Source organism: Macaca nemestrina (genome assembly GCF_043159975.1).
Source record: "Macaca nemestrina isolate mMacNem1 chromosome 4 unlocalized genomic scaffold, mMacNem.hap1 SUPER_4_unloc_1, whole genome shotgun sequence".
Lineage (NCBI taxonomy): Eukaryota > Metazoa > Chordata > Mammalia > Primates > Cercopithecidae > Macaca > Macaca nemestrina.
Window position 1 is genome coordinate 65,579 of NW_027257554.1, and position 22,916 is coordinate 88,494.

The 22,916-nt window shown below is 51.9% G+C and overlaps 1 long non-coding RNA gene across 3 annotated transcripts in view; it reads left to right on the forward strand.

The window, feature by feature from the left end:
• LOC139361026 (uncharacterized) overlaps positions 1–22,916 on the forward strand; it is a 570,651-nt gene that overhangs the window by 33,434 nt on the left and 514,301 nt on the right. Inside the window, exon 1 of one of the 3 annotated variants that reach the window (XR_011618602.1) lies at positions 8,638–8,766. The exons of 1 other annotated variant lie outside the window; for it this stretch is intronic. This is a non-coding gene — a long non-coding RNA (uncharacterized lncRNA). Of the gene's footprint in view, positions 1–8,637; positions 8,767–17,252; positions 17,568–22,916 lie in introns of those variants that run through there. One more of the 3 variants, XR_011618605.1, reaches the window with a different exon arrangement.

Sequence of the window (22,916 nt, forward strand, 5' to 3'; positions counted from 1 at the left end):
GCCACTATGCCTGGCTGATTTTTGTATTTTTAGTAGAGACAGGATTTTGCCATGCTGGTAGGCTGGTCTTAAACTATTGGCCCCATGTGATCCGCCCGCCTTGGCCTCCCAAAGTGCTGAGATTACAGGCATGGGCCACTGCACCCGGCCCTGTGTTTGACTCTTAAATCTTCTTTTTCTTTTTAATATTTCTGTTTCTGGACGGCCACTCAGTGGATATGGAGGAAGAGTTCACAGATGTCCATATTACATTTCTTTCTTAAATTAGCCTCCCTTGAACACTGCTATAGGGTACAGACGCATGAAGGGCTGAAAGGGTGGTTGCGTCCCAGGAAGTGTGAGTGCGGAGCTGGTCTGTGAGACCCCAGTGCCGGTGAAGGCACCCGTGTGAGATGGCCTGGGATGGGGGTGTGCAGAGCCCTGACCGTGGCACACACCCTTCAGCTTTGATGCTTCAGGCCATTGCTCTGGTCATCAGTGAGCAGAAGGTCTAACAGCAGTGATATTTATCACTAGCTGTGTTGACCAATATGTTAGGAGGGTGAACCTGTTTGACTTAAGCTGTTTGACGGGTTTGCATTTAAATAGACAACTGGTGACCTGGTGCCTGGACGCTTGCTCTGTGACCTGCCCCACGTGGCTTCTCCCTCTGGTATGCATTAGATGAGATGGGCGTGTTTAGGGTGGTGTGGCCCTAGACTGCAATGCATTAGAAGTACAAACCCTGCCTCACCCCAGATCTGCCCCACCCCAGTGTGACTTTTGGAGGTGGAGGCCCAGCATCCTTCACCTGCCCTCCAGGTGGGCCTGAGGATGCTGAGGTTTCAGAGCGCTGCTTTGCTAGCACTCCAGCAAGTCCTGCTTAAAGAGGCCAGGATCTGAAATGGCAGCTTATCAAATTGTATAGCAGAAAAATAGAAACGTTTCCTTAGAATGGGTGTAGGAAGAAAAATGATTTCCTTCACCATATCTGGAAAATATTTGGAATTATTAGTGGTCTCCTGTATTTCTTTCTTTTCTTTTTTTTTTTTGATACAGGGTCTCACCCTGATGCCCAGGCTGGAGTGCAGTGGTGCAATCTTTGCTCCCTGCAACCTCCGCCTCCTGGACTCAGGTGATCCTCTCACCTCAGCCCCCTGAGTATCTGGGACTACAGGCATGATACCGCACCTGGCTAATTTTTGTATTTTTTTTTTTTTTTTTTAGAGACAGGGTCTTGCTATTTTGCCCAGGCTGGTCTCAAATTCAAGCATTTGTCCTGCCTCAGTCTCCCAAAATGCTTCTGTACCTCTGACCCAACAAGGAAGGACAAGAGGTGTGAGCCACCCTCCCGGCCTCCTGTCTTTCCTTGTTGGAGCAGGGATGTGGAAGCACTTGCCGCAGCTGACCTGAGTATATCTCGTTTTGCTTTGTTTTCCTCACGGGTAACCTGGCAGTGCTGTGCACCAGTGCTGCTGGCCAGCTGTTTTTTGATGGACTGGCAGAAAATCAAACAGAGACCCGGGTTCCTTTCTCCCTGGGTACTGACCAGGTGGGAGAGGAAGGACGTTATCTGAGTATCATCTTCATGAGGGCTGGTGGGGGAAACGTCAACTTTAAGGTGCCTGGGATCTAAGGCATGGAACCCAGAGTGCAGCAGAACATAGGGGATGTAGCCTTGGGAGCAGAGACGTGCGGGCCGGTGCCCTCGTTCCTGGCGGGTTCTGAGTGCAAGAAAAGGTTAGTGAACCAGACGAGGTCACGGAGCAACCTGCCAAGACCTGCCTGGATGTATGGCTGGCGTCTGTGCTGGCCCCAAAACTGCCCATTTGGGGATTCCTTGCAGTTTCAGATCCACCTAGGGGTCCGGAGAGCGTCCAATCCATGACCTCAAAGAACGAGGTGTTGCCTTGAGATCCTCCAAGGTGAGGGTAGGAATTTTTTTTTTTTTTTTTTTTGCAATTAGCCATAATTTGTTGTGAATGATCTTGGACCTATTTTCCACTTCTTTGTATAGGAAGAGAGACAGAATAAAAAGTCTCAATGTGCCAGATGCCATGTAATGAAGTCGTGGAGTTAACATTGTTGATTATTATGTAACATCACGTTAATTGGAACATATTCACACGTGTCCACAGCGTGTGTGTGTGCCCAGTCCGATGAGCATGTTTGGTTGGGGTCGCTGCTGGTTCTTGCAGCCCCTCTGGGTGGTGCTTTCTCTGTGACTTGCCCAACACCGTTGCTGCTGCCTCTGTTGGAGTTCAGCCTTGACCGGCCTTGCTGCCACCAGGTTCTCGGAGCCTGTGCACCCTCTTCCCCCCGTGCCCCCACTACCCCGCATGTACCTTCTTCCTGGGGCACACCCTCGTCTCCTTGAGCACCCTTGTCCTCCGTCCTGTCCACCCGGGGTCTGCTGTGTGTTTCTACTCAGCCCATGCCTGCCTCTTGCTGTGAGCTCAGTTTATTGAGGTGCGGTGAGAAACCAACAGAGGGGAGCAGTGTCCCAGCCTGTCAGGGCAGGAGGGAGCCTTGGGCATCTCTTCCGCAGCTCTGGCGACCCACCCTTCGCGATGTAGTGCTGGGGAGAGAGGTGAGTTCTAAAGGTAGGACCGCCGTGATTTCCTGAGTCTTAATTACCTAATACTGGGTCATCTGCCATGTCGCCTCATCGAAGGCACCTCTAGAGACAAAGCAAAGCCTCTGGTGGCCGTGGGCGGGGTGGCCATGCCTGTCTGTGGGTTCTGTAGAACCTACTCGGAGCCCCTCCAGCCGTGGGGATGTTCAGGCACTTGCCGCCTGTGGGAGGTGTGCGTTAGCCGCGTGGTAGGTGCGGATGCCTGGAGGGACAGGCACAGGCCCACAGGCGTGGTGAGTGTGGGAGATTTAGCCGCCTGGGGATGTGTGGAAGGACAGGCACAGGACCACAGGCGTGGCGAGTGTGGGAGAAAGTGCACAGAGTGCCCAGCAGATGCCGTGTGGTCAGCGGAAGCCGTGAACACAGGCCGGGCTTGGGAGACACATTTGGAAATACACTTTAAGCAACATCAATGGATAATGCTGCGATTTGGTTTCCTCCCGTGGTCCAAAACACATTCTAGAGATGCCGCTGCTTTGTGTGTACCTGAGAAAAGGGTCTAAATGTATTAGGGCCTTGATATAATCTGTAAGACAGGCACAAAATGCCTATCTCAAAGAGGCACTGAACAAGAAAGCATGCTCTATTCAGTGCAATGAGAATGCTTCATTGTCATAAGCAAAGTAAAATGCCTCCAAGGCGAGCTTGCCATGTGTTTAATGACCTTGGACACGAGCCTCCTAAACCTGCCAGAAAGTGCTTCCAGCGTGGCTTCATGCAGTGGTTTCATGCAGTGGCTTCAGTGAAGAATGTGCGTATGTGGCTGATACTGAGAGCTGCGCAGCACCCTCCTGACCTGACGGGTGCCCGTGTGTGGACCGTGAGCCGGGCAGCACCTTCCCGACCTGACGCATCCCCATGTGTGGACCATGAGCCGGGCAGCACCCTCTTAACCTGACGGGTCTCCTTGTGCCCATTGTGGGACCTCCGTCAGTCAAACAAGTGACACACGTCAAACTGAATGCAGGGAGGAGGGTCCAGGATTGTACGCAGGCTCCGTGTCTCGTTCTTCTGAGGCCTTCTGGGAAGCCAGGAGGGCAGTGGGGTCTTTTGTGTGTTTCCTCCTGGCGGCTGTGAATTTGTAGCAATGGCTTTTTGCAAAAGGGCCCGGAGGCGGAATCAGAGCCTGTCTTGGAAAGGATGACATCTTCACGGGCACCTCTTTCCGCCTCTCCAGTGCTCCTGTGATTTTCAGTATGTGCACCCTGCAGACTTCAGCCTGTTGGTGTCTTGGGGGAAGAGATACCAGGATTGCTTCAATGTCTGTAAACCTGAAACAGGAATTTCTCTGCATTAAGTTGGTCACCAAAATGGGAGGTAAGTGGAGAGGGGAAGGAACTTCTTGACCTCGTCAGCCCTTTTCTTGAAACTCACAGTCAAACTTTGTCAAATTCTAGATGATGGTGCTTCAGGCAATGCATTTATGTATGTTATGTCTTGTTTTCTGAGTATGGTGCTTCAGGAATTTAAATATTAAGGTGAAATTGCCATGCACAGTTGAATTGGCACCATAATTTGACTCTCTGTAAAGCCTTTTGGTTTCCTGTTAGAGTGACTTACCATTTTTTGAGTTAACTGAAGCAAACTCTGCTGTCAGCACGAAGGAGCCACTGTATAGTTAGGACGTCCGATTAAATAGAATTCTCCTAAATAGAGTGTGTTCTTTTCATAAATTTTAAAAATTCATTTATTCATCAAACACATATTGAGTACTTAGCACCCTGGTTGCCAGTCACTGTTCATATATATATTTTTAAGGAATTACTTCCACCTAGCTCTGAAATAACATTGCATTTAGAATTTAGCACAGAGGTGATTAAGCATGAACTTTTCTCAGCAGTCTTGTTTTCATTTTTACTTGGGAACATGTTCTCAGACTCGGTGCCCAGCTGACATTACCGTGCGTTGCCCGAGACACACACCTGGCGGGGCTGTGTCTCTGGGGCTTTAGAGCAGGAAGGAAGGGCTGCCAGGTGTCTGGCCCTTCCATGTTTCCCTGGGGGAAGTATTAGGCCTTGGGCAGGAGTCTTGGCTTGTCTTACTGGATTAGCTGGTGTCATTCAGTAGCTCTGCCTTGGTGTTAAGCTCTGGACTGACTCTGACCTCTGAGTGGCAGAGGAGAGGATGGTGATTTAGAATTAGTCGTGCAGACCGGGGCACCCAGCGGGTCTCGGATAAAAAGTGGTGGCAATTGATCACTTGCCTTTTTGGGAGAACTGTGTGGATTGACTCAGACCTCTTTCTTTTCATTTTATCTTGAGACTTTGTAGAAGCAAAAATGCCTTTAAAAAAATTAAATGATGGGCTTTTGTAATGTTTGTGTCTCCCCAAGATTCACAAGTTGGAATCGTCACCCGCGAGGAGATAGTGCTAGGAGGGGGAGCTTTGGGCGGTGAGGAGGTCGTGAGGGTCTCATAAATGGGATTTGTGCCCTCAAAAAAGGGACTACAGAGAGCTCCTTCACTCCTTCCACGGTGTGTGGACCCAGTGAGAAGGCGCCGTCTATGAACCAGGAAGCCCTCACCAGGCAAACCTGTCAGGCCTTGACTATGAACTTTCCAGCCTGAGACTGAGACTGAGAGCTGTGAGAAATGAACTTGTGTCGTTCGCCAGCCCCTACCCAGCCTGTGGTGTGTTGTTAGAGCAGCCTGGGTGAACGAAGGCAGGTCGTGAATTTTCTGTTGTACTTTCTGGCTTCAGATACTTGCTAGGGAGATGTCACCATCTTACCCAGGTGGGACTGTCTGGAATCAGACGTTCCGTTATGATTTGACCTTGCTCTTGCCCCACGCCTGTGCCATTCACACCTCCAGGTGTCTCGGCTGCCGGCGGCCCCTCCAGACGTTTCTGATTCGGTGTGTGGTGCTGGTCGCGGCCGCGCCGTCAGTGACCAGGAGTAGGAGCTCGCGCCCCTGGTGAACCAGCAGCCTCACCCGGAAGCTGCCGAGAAGCGTTTGACAGAAGGTGATCGCGCCTCGAGACTGAAACTTCCTGTTTACAGGGAATGGAGGTGCATAGTAGGGAATTTAATGATGGCCCTAGAAACAGATGCCTCTGGGGTAGGGGATATTCTGCAGGAAAATGGCCCCGGACTCTCGAAAAGTGAAGATCACAGATAAAAGGGGTGCGAGGCTGTTCCTGACGAAGACGGGGAAGGAGAGTCACTCGGCACAGTGTGTGGCCAGGATAGAAAAGACGTTTTCGGGACGATTGTGCTACCTGAACATAACCTGGACAGCGATGCTCTGAAATCGTTCTTGTCTGCCGATGATGGTACTGCGTCTGCAGAGGGGCCCTTATGCCTAGGGAATGTGTGCCTGAGGACTCCGTGAGGCAGCAGGAGCCTCTCACTTCAAGTGGCTCCAGAGGAGAAACAAATCTGTCTCTCTGTCTGATCTACAGAGAGAGTGAGACAGCAAATCTAACGAAATGTTAGCAGTTGTTGGAGCTCCGTGTGGAGAAAACTTGACCACTCGTTGTACTGTTCTTCCACTTTTTAAATATGTTAGAACATTTTCATAATGAAATGGTGGGAAAGTAAAAATAAATCTGGAAATTAGAACGGAAGTGAGCCCAGCCAAGCACTCTTGGGTTCAGCCGGGAAGAGCCAACGGTCCGTTGGTGTTCTCTCGACTCGTCGTGGGGATTTCCTCCTCCTGGGTTCACCACCTAGTTTTCCTGGTGATAGTTATTTCATACATAGCTATGAGCATAGGTGATACTGAAAACACGTTTAGTGTGGTTTGTCATTAAGAATTTGGAGAACTGGCTACAGAAACCACTTGTACAGAGTTGAGATGAGCACTGCCTGCCTCAACATCTGTGGTAACAGCTTCACTTGGGTGCAGAGCTTGGCAGAGGTTTTGAGTGACTCTGTCTCGATGGTCCTCTGTCAGAGGACAAGGTTAAGCTTCACAACCAAGGGCCCTGTTGAGCCTCTGGGCTGGAAGTAACCTCCCCCGGGCTGGTGAGGCAGCCTCTGCGGGCCTTTCCTGACAAAGCCCCTCACTGAGCTGCAGTCTGGCCACCTCTGCCCTCGCCTCCCCGACTGCAGGGTCTCGAGGTCTTACTACCTCCAGCCTGAGCGCCCAGTGCCCAGGGGCAATTTCCCGCCTTCCCTGGGGGCTCAGGATGCCGGCTCCTGGGGCAGTGTCCGCAGCTGGGCCCCTCCTCCCGGGCTGGGGGTAAGGCTGGCCACGGCCTCCTGCTATGTCCCACTGGCCACTTCACCGCAGCTGCAGCCCACACTGGGTGGCCGCTCCTGCTTCTGTTGGATGTGGAGATGCAGGCCTTCACTGAGGCTTCCTGGCCTCGCCCCTGCTGGCCCCAAGGCTGTGCCACTTCCCCCTGCCCAGCCCCTGGTCTCTGTACAGTGTCTGTCCAGGATGTCTGTCCATCCGTCCTTGACATTCTGTCCACAAGCAGCCACTGTCATCCTAGCTTGTGAGGGGCGAGCAGAGCCCAGGTGCGGTCGACGTGGAGATGCTGATGCCCTTCAGTGTGCAGGGAAGTGAGTTCCTTCATATCTACAACCTCTGCGCAGCCAGCTGGGAGCTCATCCCATTCACAGGTGGATGTGCCTTGTTTTTTGGCCCAATCGCCTGCATTAACCCAGAAGAATCTCAGTTCTCTGCTTTCAAACACATACGCTGGGACATGAACACTCTCACCCTGGACGTTTTGTCTGAATGTTCAGTGCCCAGGCTCTTAGGTACACAGGCGGCCCCGGGTTTTATTTGAAAGCTTTGATTGACTTGAAGGAACGTAGAGGCTGCTGAAATCCTGGTCATTTTGGAACAAAGTATTTTATTAACAGTTTTCTAAAAGAAAGAAATCATTAAAAAATTGATCCCTGTTGAGGTAGAAGGATCTCGTCCTCATGCTTCTCAGTTCCTTCCAGAATCAGCTTCCAGTTCAGCTGCAGAACAGGTTCTGGTGGTGGCTGGAGCAGCCCAGGCAGGTGCCGTCGGGTCTGAGTTCACACTGGTGCCCATGTGGTCTCCAGTTACGGTGTGGGCCGTGGGGCCTGAGTTCACACCATTGCCCAGGTGGTCTCCAATTACGATGCTGGCCATGGAGTCTGAGTTCACACTGGTGCCTGCGTGGTCTTCAGTTACAGTGCTGGCCATTTGTGCCTTTCTGGGAAGTTAGAAGGAGGATCATTTCATCACCTCTCTGTCCTCCCACACCTGATCTATGCTGGGCCACCGTGAATTCTTCCTTTTAGCTGTTTCTCTCATCACGGGCAACGCTGGTGTTCTGTGGTCCACGTTTGCCTTTTCGGAAAACGGATTCTGTGTTGCTTTATATAATCACGTGGTCTCTTTTACGAATTTCGCTTTTCTTTAAGAAAATAATCGTGCTTTTATCTCTTCAATCTCAACTCTGGTCCCTGACACAGGCTCTTGCCAGCTCGAAAATTAAAAGTAATCTTTGATTATACTTAATACTTTCTAAAGTTTTCAAAAGTTTATTAGCATGTGGGTTACTGAACATTGACTGTTTATTTAATGGAAAATTACATTGTAAGTAGAGTATTAGAGTGAAAATGATCTTCTGATTTTATTAAAATATTCAGGTAAAAATATTAAAATGACTTCGCCAAACTTCATGCCTGTGTATCGTGAAAATATTAAGCTGCTCTCTGCTCCCGAGAATGCATGAGTAGAGTATGTGTTTGAAAGCGTCATTCCAGTCTTAAGTTTTAGGTATTCTTAAAGGGGTTGGCTGGAGAAGTGACATTTAGCATTGAGTGAACGTTTGATAAAGATTTGTCTCGATATAAAAATAGTTAAAAACAATCTTTAGTGTTTCCTATCAGGGTTCACCCATTAAAGAATGGTCTTGTAAAAAACTCATCGAGAGTGTCGGCGCCCAGAGGTGCTACCTTGCCCACAGTTGTGTCATCTGTTGTCACCAGGCGACACGCCCAGCGTTTAGCTGCACGTCAGATGTGGCCACGGGGCCACAGGACATCCCTGCGGACGGATGTTCTTATGCAGATTAATGAGGATGGAGACCGCTGCAGAACTGTAAGCCCCCAGGGGCTGACGGAAGCCTGGGAACACCCGAGACACCAGAGTCGCTGCTGCCCTGGGTGGAAGGAAACCTGCCCTGGAAGATGGGAAATGCAATAAGGAGAAAGTACCAAGGTACATGATGCTGTGAAAACGGAGATGTTTTAATTAAATTAACAATTAAAATCATTTTAATTATGTGAATTATTTGAATTCATGTTAGTTCTTTTTAGGAAATTAATACTTAAAGCAAGTTTGTTTTCTGAATTGTTGGAATTAATTGAGTCAGCACAAGAGTTAGCATTGATATCTGACCCTCTTCCAGGGTTGGGGCAGAGGAGATGGGGGCAGAGGAGATGGGCCTCCCACCGGCTTTCCCCTGGAGCTCCGCCAGAATTTCCCATTGAGGAGCCCTCAGCTACCTGAGAGCCAGGAGCTCTTGCAGAGAAGCCACTGTCGGCATGCCGCCCGCTTTGATGGCTCTGCTCTGCCATCCCTGCGCTCCAAGGGCCGGACCCTGCCGCTGCCTGTGCCAGATGGGTCTCAGGGAGGTGCCAGTGAGCGGGTATGCATGGCAAGGCCTGGGCATCGCTGTCCGTTTTCCGTGGCTGCCGGTTTCATTCTCTCGCTGTTTGTCCCCTTAGCAAGACTCATGAGGTTCCTTGAGGACAAGACCCCCTCCTGCCACCTGGTCTGTTTCCTGAACGTTCTCTGCACTAGCACAGCCCTGGGATGCAGCCCTCGGGAATCAGGGTGTTGGCCATAGTAGGGCGGGTCGCTCTGCTGGGCACCACGATGGATGTTAGCTGCTGTGCTTCACTTTGCGGACACGTTGAAGTACAAAAGTAATTTTAAAATTTCACCATTATTTCAAGACAGCTGAGAGCCTATTAGCACAGAATCCCTGGTCTGAATGAAATCAAACAGTTCTTATTAATTATTCATGATGCCATGAATATGTAGCCTTATTTTTTATAATTACCAGTCTGTATAATTAATCTTTCATTTGGTTAAAGTACTTAACAGTAAGTAGAGCTGTAATTTCAACTGTTTATAAAGCATATGGAAGAATGTTTAAATGTTTAATTAGAACCATTTTTTTTAGTTTCATAGAGAATTTTTTTTCTTGTCAACGAGGATCTTTAATTATTTAAACCAAAAGAGGAAAACAGACCAGAAAAGAAAAACAACTAGTAAAGCTCGGAACTGCGAAGGTGGCATCGTTCCGTTAGTCTCGGGTTTTGCTTCCTGGGTTTGTGACGTGGTCAGAGTCCTTGTCTTTGATTTCCTAACACAAGTTGTTAAAGTTGGAAGTGAGTGTGAAATTGAGTTAGTCTAGCTTTATTCTTTCACGGATGAGAAGTGAATTATCTTCAGCAAGGTGGGTGCAGGCGTGGTCCCCGGGGGTCACTGTGGTGAACAGGCTGCTCTTGTGGGGAGCCAAGTTCATCATCACTGGGACAGAGCCCAGGACACTTCCCCGGCTGGCCAGCCTCTTCCTAGAACCCCACACATTGCAAAGGATGGAGTCCAGATCTATACCATAAAGAAACGAGGGTGGTTACAGAAAGCACCACGATCTCAGCTGAGTGGCTCTGAGCACCCCAACGTTGGGGCACCTCAGCATCATGTGTGGCTCAGGCTGTGCCCTGCAGGGAGGCTGGCCCGATTGAGCTTCGATCTCCACCCTGAGAGTGAGGGCTCCTTCCCCCAGAGTGAGTTAAAGCATCGTGTGTCCACCTGTGCAGTGGCTGGTCCCAGTGGCCCTGGAGGGCTGAAACCCTGGGTCTTGCCACTGGTCCGGGGCGTCTATTTCCCCTTCCTGCAGTTCCTGTGTCTGTGTGTCCAGGGGGTTCCGATCCCTGTCTCAGGACCATGGGTGAGGGGTCAAGTTCACCCGCTTTGGAGCTGGCCCGGATCTTGGTTCTGTGGATCCTCGCTGTGTGGCTCTGGAGCAGTTCTGTCCTCAGGAGAGGGATCCTTACAGCCGCCTCTTGGGACCATGAGGAGAATTAATAGGACGACCCCCAGGAAGCTGCTCAAAGCCCTGTGCGGGGCCAGTCCTGTGTCTCCACCAGTTCCTTCCCTCTGTGCTCCCCCCCACTGTCACATCGCGAGCCTTTATTTCCTTTTCCTTGGACCCAGGCAGCGAATGCTCCGCTGCCCTTGGCAGCCCCTTCTCTAGTCTGTCCTCAAATCACTTCCTGACGGACAGCCCTGACTAGCCATCGGCGTGTCCAAAACCCCACAAAATAGAACCCAACTTTCCTATTAAGCTGTGCAGAACTGTCCCAGCCCCACTTCCCACAGGCTGGCCTCATTCGCCATGGGATCCGTGGTTCTCACCTGGGGCTGGGGGTGCCCCTGGCATCTTGTGGGGAGTGTCAGGGATGTCCCTCCAGGCCCAGTACAGTCCCCCAGCCAGTGGGCAGCAGACAGCAGCACCCAACCTGATGTCCCTGTGGCTTCTGGTTCCCCGAGGCTGGCTGTGCTTTGCTGCCTCTTCATGCCCTCTCTCCACCTTCGCTGTTTAGCAGTGTTCCATCCATTAGAGCTCAAAGCACTGCCTCCCAGCAATGCAGCCCGTTCTTCTGGCCTGCCATCTGCCTGTGCCCCGCGGTCTGTACCATGTCCTCACGGGCCCATCAGAGCAAGGCTCCCAGGGATGGAGAGGTTCCTGTTTGTGTCTCTGTCCCACCTTCTCTGGACCTGGCACCGTGCCCTTTGCCGACAGAGGTCTTGGGTTGATTGTCAGCAAAGCAGACAATCTATATGGCTCTAAATGGTTGTGAACATGCTTGATTGGGTGATTTTAAAAATAATTGGATATGTAAGCATTTGAGTGTGACACAGGTGGATTTTTGGGCTAATGGTCTTGTTCTTCAGGGAGTAACCACAGGCCCATCCACAAGGACCATTTCCAGCTGATTTATGGAACGCTGTTCTACCTGGTTAATTTTGAACGTTATCTCAGCCTGAGAGGTAGGTCAGCATGCGACGAAGATCACTGGTTTGAATCCTTAATCTAATCTAATCCTTAGATTGAATCCTAATCCTAATCCTAATCCTTAGGAGCTGCAGCTTCCATGCCTTCGTTTCTTCCTTGGTTAGGTAGGGAAGGTATGAGCTACCTCAGAGTTGTGAGTGAGGCCTGTATCGAGTGAGCGATTTAAGTGACAAGGACTGCACCCGGAGTGTTGGTATTTAAAGACCTTTAAACATCACGATGCTGCATTTTGGTACCCAGGTAAAACAGCAAAGTTATTTCAGATGCAGACACAGACCCTCGGTGAGGTGGGGGGCTGATGGCAGGAGGTGGACCACCGACCCTGTAATGAGGGCGTGGTCTGTTCGAGGCTGAACGAAGTGTACATCATTGCGTGTACCATGGAGGTCCCCTGGAAGGGTCCATGTGGCTGAGCTGTGCGGTCTGTCCATGATGTCTGGCAGGAGCAGAGCTTTCGGGTGAAGCCTTGCTCTTGTGTGCACGGCCCTCAACGGTCTCAAAAGTCTGAGGCTTAAAGCAGGCTTGGGGTTTCCTTACACCTCCTGGACACCTAATTTGCCTGGCAAACATGTTTTTCTTGGGTGTAAAGGTGAAGGAGTGGGTGACTCTGGTGAAAGTGTACTAATTACTGCACTCTGGGTCAGTGGCGCTTGGTCGAAGACACTATCTGCCCTGGGTGGACATCTCTGGGGTGGTGAGAACCGGTGGCTGGATGTCGCAGTTTTGCCCAGAGGATGCCAATTTTTTCCTTTTTCCTCAGTAACAACACCCTACTTTGTTTAGGGAAGCAGCACACCCAGCTGAAAATCCAATTCTCTTGCACGGTGGAGCGGCTGGTGACACAGGTCCAGATGCTGGGATGCTGATGGGGGTTCCTGGAGTGGGAAGTGTCAGGAGGCTTTCCCGACCCACAGCAGCCCTGGGCCCTTGTCCAGCCTTCTTGCCCGGGGCATGACACCTGGAGGGAAAGCAGCTTCGGGGGCCCGAGGGCCAGAAGGCAGAGTCCTGGCGTGTGAGGCAGGCCTGGGCCAGGCTCCTTGGAGGATGTCACAGACCTGCTGCCCATGCAGGGACCACCCACCTCTGAGCCCCACGCAGATTTTCCTCCGTAGCCGAGTGAAATCCTGGTGTGGCGAGTGAGGCAGTCAGAGGCACCTTTTGTGGAAGGAGGACAAAGCTGGAGAGAAAGAGGTTTTCCTAAAGGCACAAGGCGCTGATTGTGTGTTAGGGATAATTCCTAGGAGTGTGGTTGCTGGTGGGTGGAAAACTGTAGCCAGAGAATAAGTGGGAATGGCCCTTGCTGGTACTTAACGGATTCGTTCACGAATGATCTGAACAGTTCCAGTGAAAAGAGCATTTCGGACACAGAAGTTTTCATCCTGCCTGACAATCAGCGTGACTGTGGGCTGTTCCATCCTTCTTGGGCGACAGTGAGAGGGTCTCAGGCCCTTCCGGCCCTGTGCTGGCATTTCCCCAGGGTGTATGCCCCATCCCGAATAGGCTGGAATGCCTCTGGGTGCAGCTGAGCCTCTTGAAAAGGGAAGAGACATGTGATGTGCTCTGGCTGAACAGGAAAGTGAGGGAGGACAGGGAGAGGGGCCTGGAGGTGAGGAGGATGGTGAGCAACACTGGGGAGAGAGGACGGAGGGTAACACCAGGGACAGGGGGATGGAGGGTAACGCCGAGGACAGGGGCATGGAGGGTAACGCCGGGGACCGGGATGGAGGGTAACACCACTTCTCCAGGTGCCTTTGGGGGATGGTGCCGCCTCTCTCACCCCAGAGTGAAGCCAACAGGATTCTGTCCCGAGGAGCCCCAGAGCCTGGCAGCTGGGATTGGCCCAGTATGAACCACCGTTCACTGGCTCTGCACCCTGGGACAGGCTCCCTGGTGTTTCCACCCTGGTTTCCCTTCTGGACAGTGGGACCCTGAGTATCCCCGTCCCAGCTGCACCCAGAGCCCTGGACTCCAGCGTGTCATAGGCACTCGTTAGCGTTTCTTTTGTTGTGGTCCGTGGACGAAGTGGCTCTCTCTTTGTGTGTTCACAGCCCTCCTGCTCACTTTACCTTCTGGGAACACTTTTTACAGAGCTTCGTATGCGGGGAGGACTCAAGTGATTAATCGAATGTTTCATCAGGTGCGGTTCTTCTGTTTCCCAGTTTTGACGTAACATTTGGTGAAATTTCCCGGGACTCCTGTGGTCAGCCTCACGGTTTCACTCTGTCACTTTCTAATGCAGTATTTTTGGGAGTCTTTTAAATTCAGCGCCACCACTTAAAAATAAGTTTTATAATATGCAGTTTCAGGTTAATTCTTTACCTTTGTGTCTCAGGCAGTGGCTCCCCACCTGTGAGTTGTCAGAAAGGTTCACGCAGTTTTCCAGGGCGGCCTTTGCATTTACTGGAACTATAAAGAGCTCGTTCCTGCTTCGGAGGCGATTGACACGCAGTGCGCGTGAGGCTGTGCGTGGCTTAGCGTCTTCTGCAGGCTTAGAGGTCACTTTCTGTTCTTCCCCAAGCCTGCTGCGCTGTGCCGAGTGTTCACTGCGGGCGACGGTTACGCTGTCTGGCACAGGCCACCGAGGCCACAGGGCAGGTTCCACGTAGCGAAGCCTGCAGAATGGCAGAGCCCGGCCTCCTTGCCGCCCTTCACGGGGAGCAGAAAGCGCAAGCCTGTGATCAGAGCTGTGCTAGCCCAGAAAGCCTCTGAACAGGTTGAATTGAGGAATCTGCTCCTACCAACTGCCCATGTTTAGGATGTGTTTGAGTTTTTGTGATTTTTCTTGCACTGAAGCTACTGGACTGGCTCTGTGTCACCGTCATGGGTTTTCATGTTGCCCCGACGGGAAACGGCGGGGGTGGAGGGCTACACAGAGGCTGTGGCCCTGATAATGAAGGGCTTGTTGCCTCTTTGGACAGTGAGTTCAAACTCTTTGTAATTGTCAGCACAAAGAGTGACCCGCTGAGGACACGGCTGTAATACAGGGTGGCATGGTTGATTGTCATAGCTGATATCAGGTACCTGCCTCTAAAATGACGGTACCCGTAGTGTGGCTCCAGGAGGGCAGCTCCTGCCAAACACACGTGCTCCTGGGCCCCTGCAGACAAGGTCGTGTTGCCAGCCAGGCCTGCAGCTGTGAGTGCAGAGGAGTCTACAGGGCACCGAGTGCCTCCCTCGTTTGCTTGTGGGGCCCAGCCCTCCGTCCCTCCCGGTCCCCAGTGCGGCTTCTCCCAGGATTCTCCCAGCCCTGTGGACACCTCCGTCTTCACAGCTTCTGTAGTTTTCTCGTGGGCGCCCCAGGTGGGCGCCTGGGCAGGGTTCGTGTGTTAGTTGAGTTCTCTCTAGCCAACCCTGGCTTGTGGCTCAGCAGGTCCCTTCAAATGAGTCAGCCAGCTGTGTGCCTGCATGTTCAGGATACTTGTCAGGGGCCTTCCTCAGAGCAAGACCGACGCTCACCTCATCCTTGGGACTTTGGAGCCCGCCCTGGAGAGACTCTAGCCAGTCCAAAGGGGCCGTCCGGGTCCCGCAGGCTGGTGGGAGTGACTTCTGAGCCACTCGAGACCCCACTTTGTGTTCCTACACACCACAAAGCCACTTAAAGTGCCATGTTCTGGTGCCGTGTGCCTCTCCAGTGTGCCACACAAGCCCGGACGGGGATCTGAGCGGGCGCTGCCTTCCTCAGGCTATGCTTGAGTTTTGGGGCAACTGGAGCACTCGTGGCTGTGATGATCACCGCTGTCTGGGCTCCCCTAGAAGGTCTCACCCGCAGCCTGAGGGCCACGTCGGCAGCCACCGAGGAGCCGCCAGGTGCGGCGTTGGTCCCACTCAGTTCTTTTCGACTTTGGTGACAAGAGGAGACAGCAAAACTTCAGCTGGGAGCCCCAGGCCTTCTCTGCTTGGGGCCCTGGGACTGAGATAGCACAGATCCTGCCATCCACGTGCTGGGGGCCCCGCCGTGCGGCTCCCTCCTCTGATCAGGAGCCACGCCCTTGGGCTGGGCAGCTCCGGGTTCTCGCACTCAGGGGCCCAGGGAGGGTCCCGGATGCAGAGAGAAGGAGAAGGGTGGCGGTTTGAGCCCAACTGTGTTGGCTTCATCTTCTGCCTCCTGTCCCTAAATACATTTGCAAAGTTTTCCAGATGAAAACTCAGAAGGGATTTTTAATGACTGGAATCTGTGAATTCCATGGGAGCCAAGTGTGTCCACCTCTTTCACCCACCTCATTTCTCCCCGTTGGGGCTGATTTTGGCAGCGTTCAGAGGGGCATGGACTCAAGGGGTGGTGGCCAGCCCTCGGCCCTGTGTCCCTCTCCTCCTCCCCTCAGCGCCACAGCATTTCGGTGTCATCCCCTTCCCTGCGCGCGTCCTCATGAAAACCAAGTGCGGCTGGAGGGAGATGCCTGTGCCCACTCCCGTGACCTTCCCGGCCAGCCTGGCTGCAGCAGCCTCTCAGCAGGCATCTTTCTGGTGCTGCCTCCGTGCCCCTCCCATCACTTGACGCTCGTGCTCCTGAATCTTCACGCGTGTACTCTGTGCATCCACCTCACGGGCTCCCTGGGAACGGAGACAGTGTCTCACACCGGTCAGAATGCTCTTCTCTGTCCACTGAATAGTCCAACACAGAATCATTCCTCTGTGATTATTTATGCCTTGTTATGTAGAACTGGAATAAAGAAAAAGTGAATTTAGACATTACAGCCATCAGGTTGAAGCTAGGTAATTGCATTAGGGAATTAAATGAGAGCATTTGAGCTTCTTGAGTTCTAATTCCACATCTTCGTATCCCCGTCACCCCATACCCAGTGTCTAACACAGCCCTTGGTCTAGGAGTTTCTTGATAAATGCTTCCTGAATTGAACTGGACTGAGCTTAACATTTCCACGTCATAATTCCTAGTCAATATCGGGTATTTAGTCAAATAGAGTCAAGTAGAGAGAGGCATTGGCCCATCTGGAAAAAGGGCAAGGCATGGTGCTTTAGGCCCAGGTCCCCAATATCAACTATGAAAATAAAACGTTGTCATCTCCAATTGCAGCCCTGTCCTCAGCTCGTCACTGTTTACGCTAACAATTATAAACAGCTTGAACTTGCTGTCCTGAGAAGCAACACATCCTCCATTCTCTCTGCAGTGCAGCTGCCTTGGTGGATGGAACATGCCCCTCCTCCCTCCCTCCCCCTCCTCTCTCCTTCTCCCCCCTCTCTCCCTCTCTCCCCCCTCCTCTCTCCCTCTCTCGCCCCTCGTCTCTCCCTCCCTCCCCCCTCCTCTCTCCCCCCTCTTGTCTCCCTCCCTCTCCCCTCCTCTCTCCCTCACTCCCCCCTCCTTCTTCCTGTCTTCTCTCACCTTTCTCCTCCCACCTTCTCTCCTGGGCTAGGGGCAGAAGAGAAGAGACCTCCGGAATCTTCTGCTTCATTCAAGCAGCTTGGGGGCAGCATCAAGTGCTACAATTTGGCTGCTCCAGCAGGTGCCTCAGGGCAGCCTTTCTAATGGGAATCCTGGAATCATGTCTTTCCTTAATGTGTCCTAAAGGCTGGAGGACATGAAGTGAAACAATGCTCCATGCTCGGTCCTGTGATTTTGTGTATTTATTAGACTTAATTTGAAATTAAAATAAATAATACCCAAGGTAGAGCATGAAAAAAAAGAAAAAACAGGCTATGGTGTTTGAAAAACAAACAAAACCGTTTGGTTTGTTGGTTTGTTCTTAGACCTTCAGAGGCTCCTAGGTCACACGTTTCAGTTTCTCAGCGAGTGACATTCTCGTGTCAGCCTCTTGTTTGATGATGTCAGCCACAGCAGAAAGAAGCACTCCGTAGGCCCCGTGCTCAGCACATCGGTGTGAGCTTCTGCCGTCTTCTGTTCATGCTCATCACAGCTCTGTGCAGTGGGCGTCCTCCTGATCCATGTGGGAGAATGGAGGATGGAGGCGGAAGGGTGAGTGACGGCAGGATCACATGAGGGGTCTCTCCCGAGGTAGGGAGGGGAACGGGCCCAGGACCTCGGTGCCCATCGCGTCCTTCCTCCTCCTCCTCTGCGTCTCTGTGACTGTTTGACTCAGGCTGCAGGGACAGACATGAGTATGTGCAGAGCGTGTGTGCACCCCTGGGGGTGTGTGCTCATATTGGCAGAGAGGGATGTGAGCGTGTACAGAGCGTGTGTGCACACCTTGGGGATGTGTGCTGGCATTGGCAGGGACAGATGTGAGTGCATACAGAATATGTGCTGGCATTGGTGGGACAGATGTGTACAGGGCGTGTGTGCACACCTCGGGGTTGTGTGTTGGTGTTGGCACGGACAGATGTGAGCATGTGCAGAGCGTGTGTGCACACCTGGGGCTGTGTGCTGGTGTTGGTATGGGCAGACGTGAGCGTGTACAGAGCGTGTGTGCACAACTAGGGGTGCGTGCTTATGTTGTTTTGTAAGCGGCAAATACGTGGCCCGTTTCCTCGGGCGGCCCTGCGCCCGTGCTGAGTCCGTCAGTGGCCCTCGGGTTGGGGTCTCCATCTCCCCAGACAGCACTCGAATGGCTTGAGGTTTCAGATTCTTCCTCTCCGGGTACTTGGACCTCCTCAGGACCAAACATCAGAACCAGCCAACTGCAAACTACAAGAACGTTCAAATGCATCTTCAGTAGGAAAAAAAGGCAATTGGAATAATTTTCCAACATGACCCCGTGGGTAAGCCGTTAGATACTCCAGCCAACAGATTGAGTCACTTTAAAATTTACACCAATTAAAATAGTTCTGAGAGTTACAGAGCTTTACCGCTAAACCTTGAAATAATTGAAGCGTTCTGCTCCACTTGCTTACAAACGGTTTGAGGATAACTTTCAGTCCAAAGCAGCAACCTTCTAAATCCAGCTTAGATGCGAAGCTCCCACTGACACAGGAAGAGACAGTGGCCCTTGATTATTCTCCTGTGTTCAGATACTTTGTCATTTTTTTTTTTTGTATCCTGATCAGCACTTCTGCTTTTCCAATTCAAACTAAAGGGAGTTTAGTTCTGTTTTGGAGAAGCTGTGGTTAGTGGTTTCTTTTCATGGTTTACTTAATCTCTTAAGTCTGGCACTTACATTTACCCAAATGGACTTTTCTTTAGTACGACGGTGCCATAGCCCAGGGCTTCTCCCTCCATATCTGCTCCCCAGGAGGGCCCCTAGGAATGGGCGCTGGAGATCCAGCCCCTCTCCTTGTGCCCTTTTCTTTGAGTCCAATGTAGGTTTGGCTCAGAGAAGAAAACAGGCCTCCGGGTTAGGTGCCTCTGACTGCTTGCTTGTGAAATGTTTAATGAGAAGGCGTCTTCCAAACTAATTTTACACATTAATAGTTGTAGCTTAAAGTATCACTGCAGTCATAAGAACAAGAAACACTCCCATAAAGTAGATAAGTAGAAAAAAGCCGTAAAAGTTTAATAAAGCGCAAATAAAATGGTGTTGTAAGAATGTACAGTGGGAAATGTTCTCAGTCCAGCCAGATCGGCTGTGGCATCCTCCTGTAAATACATTCAGCCATGTGTGGCCCTGATCGCAATCACTACTGTGAATTGTGATCCAGAATGTTCTTGGGGGCCGATACCTGGACTGTGCCAGCAGCTGAGTCTCATTGGAGGTCACGGAGGTGATGTGCTTAGTGTGGCCATCTGGGCTGAGGGGTGGTCACCCGTTCACTCACCACGTGCAGCCGTTATTCTTGTGATGGAGTTGCACAGGGCCCGGCTTGTCCACCTTGGCTACTTAAAGTACCGGGAACCCAACCGCTGGTGAGTGCGTCCCGACATGGGAGCTGTCTTTTTTATCCAGGGCCCTCTGGTGCTGCAGACCCTGAGTCCACGGGGAGGCACCGGAGGGCTCTACTGGGCCATGGAGGTCCCCGAGCAGGTGGTCACTCATTGTGAAGTGGTCCATGGCCTGTGAGGTTATTCCCGGGGTCTGTGTGAGCGAGGTTAACCAGTTCACAGCTGGGCACTTACCCCTTACACAGGTGACACTACTTAAAGTGGAATCTCTATTAGCTCGCACGGGCGTGTGTGAGGAGCTGGGAGGGTGCGGAGGCTTGGCCCTAGCACTGGAGCCCGGGCTCCTGATATTCTGCGTCTTCCTGCTGAGGGGCCGTCAGGGCTGCTGTGGATCCTGAAGACAGTAGGTGCCATATGGACCAGGGGATGCGGAAGCCTCTAGAGGCTGCGGGAGGCGAGGAGACGGTCGCTTCCCCAGAGCCAGCCCTGTCGACACCTCGACGTTAGCTGGTGGGACCTGTTTTGGACTCCAGCTTTCAGAAATGGGAGAAAATAAGTCAGTGTTCAGGGCGCTAACTTTGGGGTGATTTAGTGGAGAAATAGAAAACCAGCCCACGAAGGTGCACGCATTGAAATGTGCTCTGTCCAGGTGTTCACAGTGGCGTGAGGGGGATGGCATCAGGGTTCGGGGAACTGTGCAGCTTTACTGAAGGAAGGGGACTCGCCACGCCTTTCCTCATGTAACTGAAGGTATGTATGCCTGCCACACCGCCCAGGAGACAGGGACTAGAAATCTGACTTTATTTCTTATGGGAACCAAGGTCAGAACACGGTGAGGGCCGAGACGAGCTTCCTACAGCCTGACCTGGGAAGAGGAATCGCAAGTAGTTTGTGGTTTTCTACACAGACCTGTCCTTTCAGGTTTTGTTAAGTTCTGGAAAAAGGCAGAAGCCAGGCACACCTCGGCGACGGACAGTGTTTCTGGAGGTGGTGCGGCTTCAGCCTTAATGTGGCCGTGTGGTTGGGAGGCTCAGAAACTGCCCTCCAAGAGCACTCATCTGTTCCTTATTGCACTAATACCTCATTTACAGAAATTACAGAGCAGTGCGGGAGGCCTCTGGTCTGGATGGGTTTGTGTGGACCGAGGTCACGGGGTGTTGTCCCAAGTGCTTATCCTGATCTGGCAGAGGCTCTGTTCCCAAATAATTATTCCACAGTTTCAGAGCCTATATCTGAGTGATAGTCTTTTAACTTTGTTGCATAAAAGTAAACAAAGTATGTCTTGAGGGTCTAAAAATTCATGTAGTAATCATGGCTGTAAACTCATACATGGGGCTTTTGGGATGGAGTGAAAACACCGTCACCTGGCGTGGACGCTGCGTGGTATTTTTAGCGTGGTGGCCTGCTCGTGCCTTGAACTCTATCTGCAGTGTGAGCAACAGTTGTGTATTTGAGAAATGTGGGCAGGTCAGCTTGCTCCTCCAGGGGCCTGCGGGCGTCCGGGTGAGGGGCCTGGGATGCGGCCATGTCAGTGGGAAGGAGCTTGGTTGTGTCAGCAGATATGTCTGCCTCTACAGGCCTGCAAGCCAACCAGAACCCAGTTTTCCTTTGGCCATCTAATGCCAGAAAAAAATCTGTTTCTTAGAGACTTTCATAATTTATATTAATGAACCGTTTGACCATACATAAAATGTTATAAATGTATGAGGATTTACAACTTGGCAGATGTGTAACTCACATGTTATGATTGAATCCAACTGTTGAAGATATTTGTTTCACTGGAAGGTTTTTAGCGTTTTATGTGCAAACCAAATGCCAGTAGCATTTTGAAAGAGTATTTTGGAATTTTAAACACAGAGTGGGACAGTGCTGGGTCTCTGGGATGCTGGTGAGGTGGACGTGACCTCAAGCTCTTGGAGCTTGCAAGCAGGATTCCTAAATTGTCACACTTGCAGTGCTGGAAGTCAAAGTGGACTTCTGTAAATGAGGTATTAGTGCAATAAGGAACCGATGAGTGCCCTTGAAGGGCAGTTTCTGAGCCTCCCAGACACCGCCGGAGGAAGTGGGGGAGGGGGGCAGTAACCCACCAGAACCTGGACGGTGGAGCCGGGTTTGCTGGTGGCCCTGCGTGGCTGGTCATTACGTGCAATAAGGAACAGGTGAGCGCCCTTGAGGGCGGTTTCTCCCTGCTTCGGAACTGCAAGTGGAAGATGCCTCAAAGTGGGGGGAGGTTGGTGGTGGTCGGTTATCCAGTGGGGCCGGATTTGCTGGTGGCCGCTGCGTGGCAGGTCACTGGGTGGAGCGATAGGTGAGTGGAGTGGGAATAGAGGATGCACCCTCCACAGCTACTGCTGGGAGTTGGCTCTGGTAGCAGAGGGGGCATAGAGGGATTCCCACCAAGGGCAACACGGCTGGGGTCCCACGTGTGCTGGACGCTGACGTGTAGCTATGTGATCTCAGTCTCCACAGCCATCCTGGGAAGTGGGTTCAGTTACCTTCCCATCTCATATTTGAGAAATCTCGGGCTCACATCACAGCTGGGTGGGTTGGAACTAATGTCTCAGGCAGGACGTTGGCCCCAGAGCCCAGCTCTTACCACCCCCCCCCGCCCTTTTCAGTCCACCAAGCATGTAGAGAGGGGTGTGTGGTGGTGGGGGGCGGCTGAGAAACCAACACAGTAGAAGGGGGGAAGGAAATAAACCAGGCAGGAGACACAGGCAGTACATGGGAGGTCTACCCGGGGTCTGGGTGTGGGGGGCACCTCTGGGCCTGTGAATCCCGTTCTGTGCTCCTGGCTTACCCAACCTTGGCCCTCAGCCACATGCTGTGCGTTTTAGGTGAAATCTCAGTCCCTCGCATGGTGCGAGCATCTTTTCTCCCTGGCTTTGCTTCTCCTTAAATCACAGAGTCTCAGTGGGGATGGCGGGGTGGTTGGTGGTCCATGGAATTTGCCCTCCACTTTCCCATCCTTGTCCTGTCCTGTCTGGCCTGTTACCTGAATCGGTGTCTCTTCGGAGCCTGCAAATGAGTGGAGGCCACAGCAGCCCCTCGCTGACCGGCCTCTCAAACTTTTTTATTCATCAGAATTGTGTTAAATGCTGATTCCTAGGCACCCCATTAGACTCTCTATGCCTGCCTGGCATGGGTACTTTGAGGACGGTACAGAGGGTTGCTGGGCTGTTCCAGGAGGGAATTTGCATTTGTAGAATGTCCCCTGTGGTCTTTCCAGCACTCTACTTTCCACGCACACGTGGCATTAAACCTGGAAGACCTCTGGGTGCTGTGCTGGTGAGGAAGTCCCGGCTGGACGAGGGGCTGCTGGGGCTCGGACTTGATTCCTGGGCTGGGGGCTGTGGGCTTATTCTCTTCAGTGGGCCTGCTGATGGGATGCCCTGAGTTCTGCTGTGCACTCAGGGGATGGTGCAGAGACAGGCTCAGGAAACACAGACCATGGATTTAAAAATTCCTACTGGAAAATCTTTTATGAGCAAAGAAATTTGCATCTAACTGAAGACAATCATTGCTTGAATAATTGGTTTGTTTACAAAA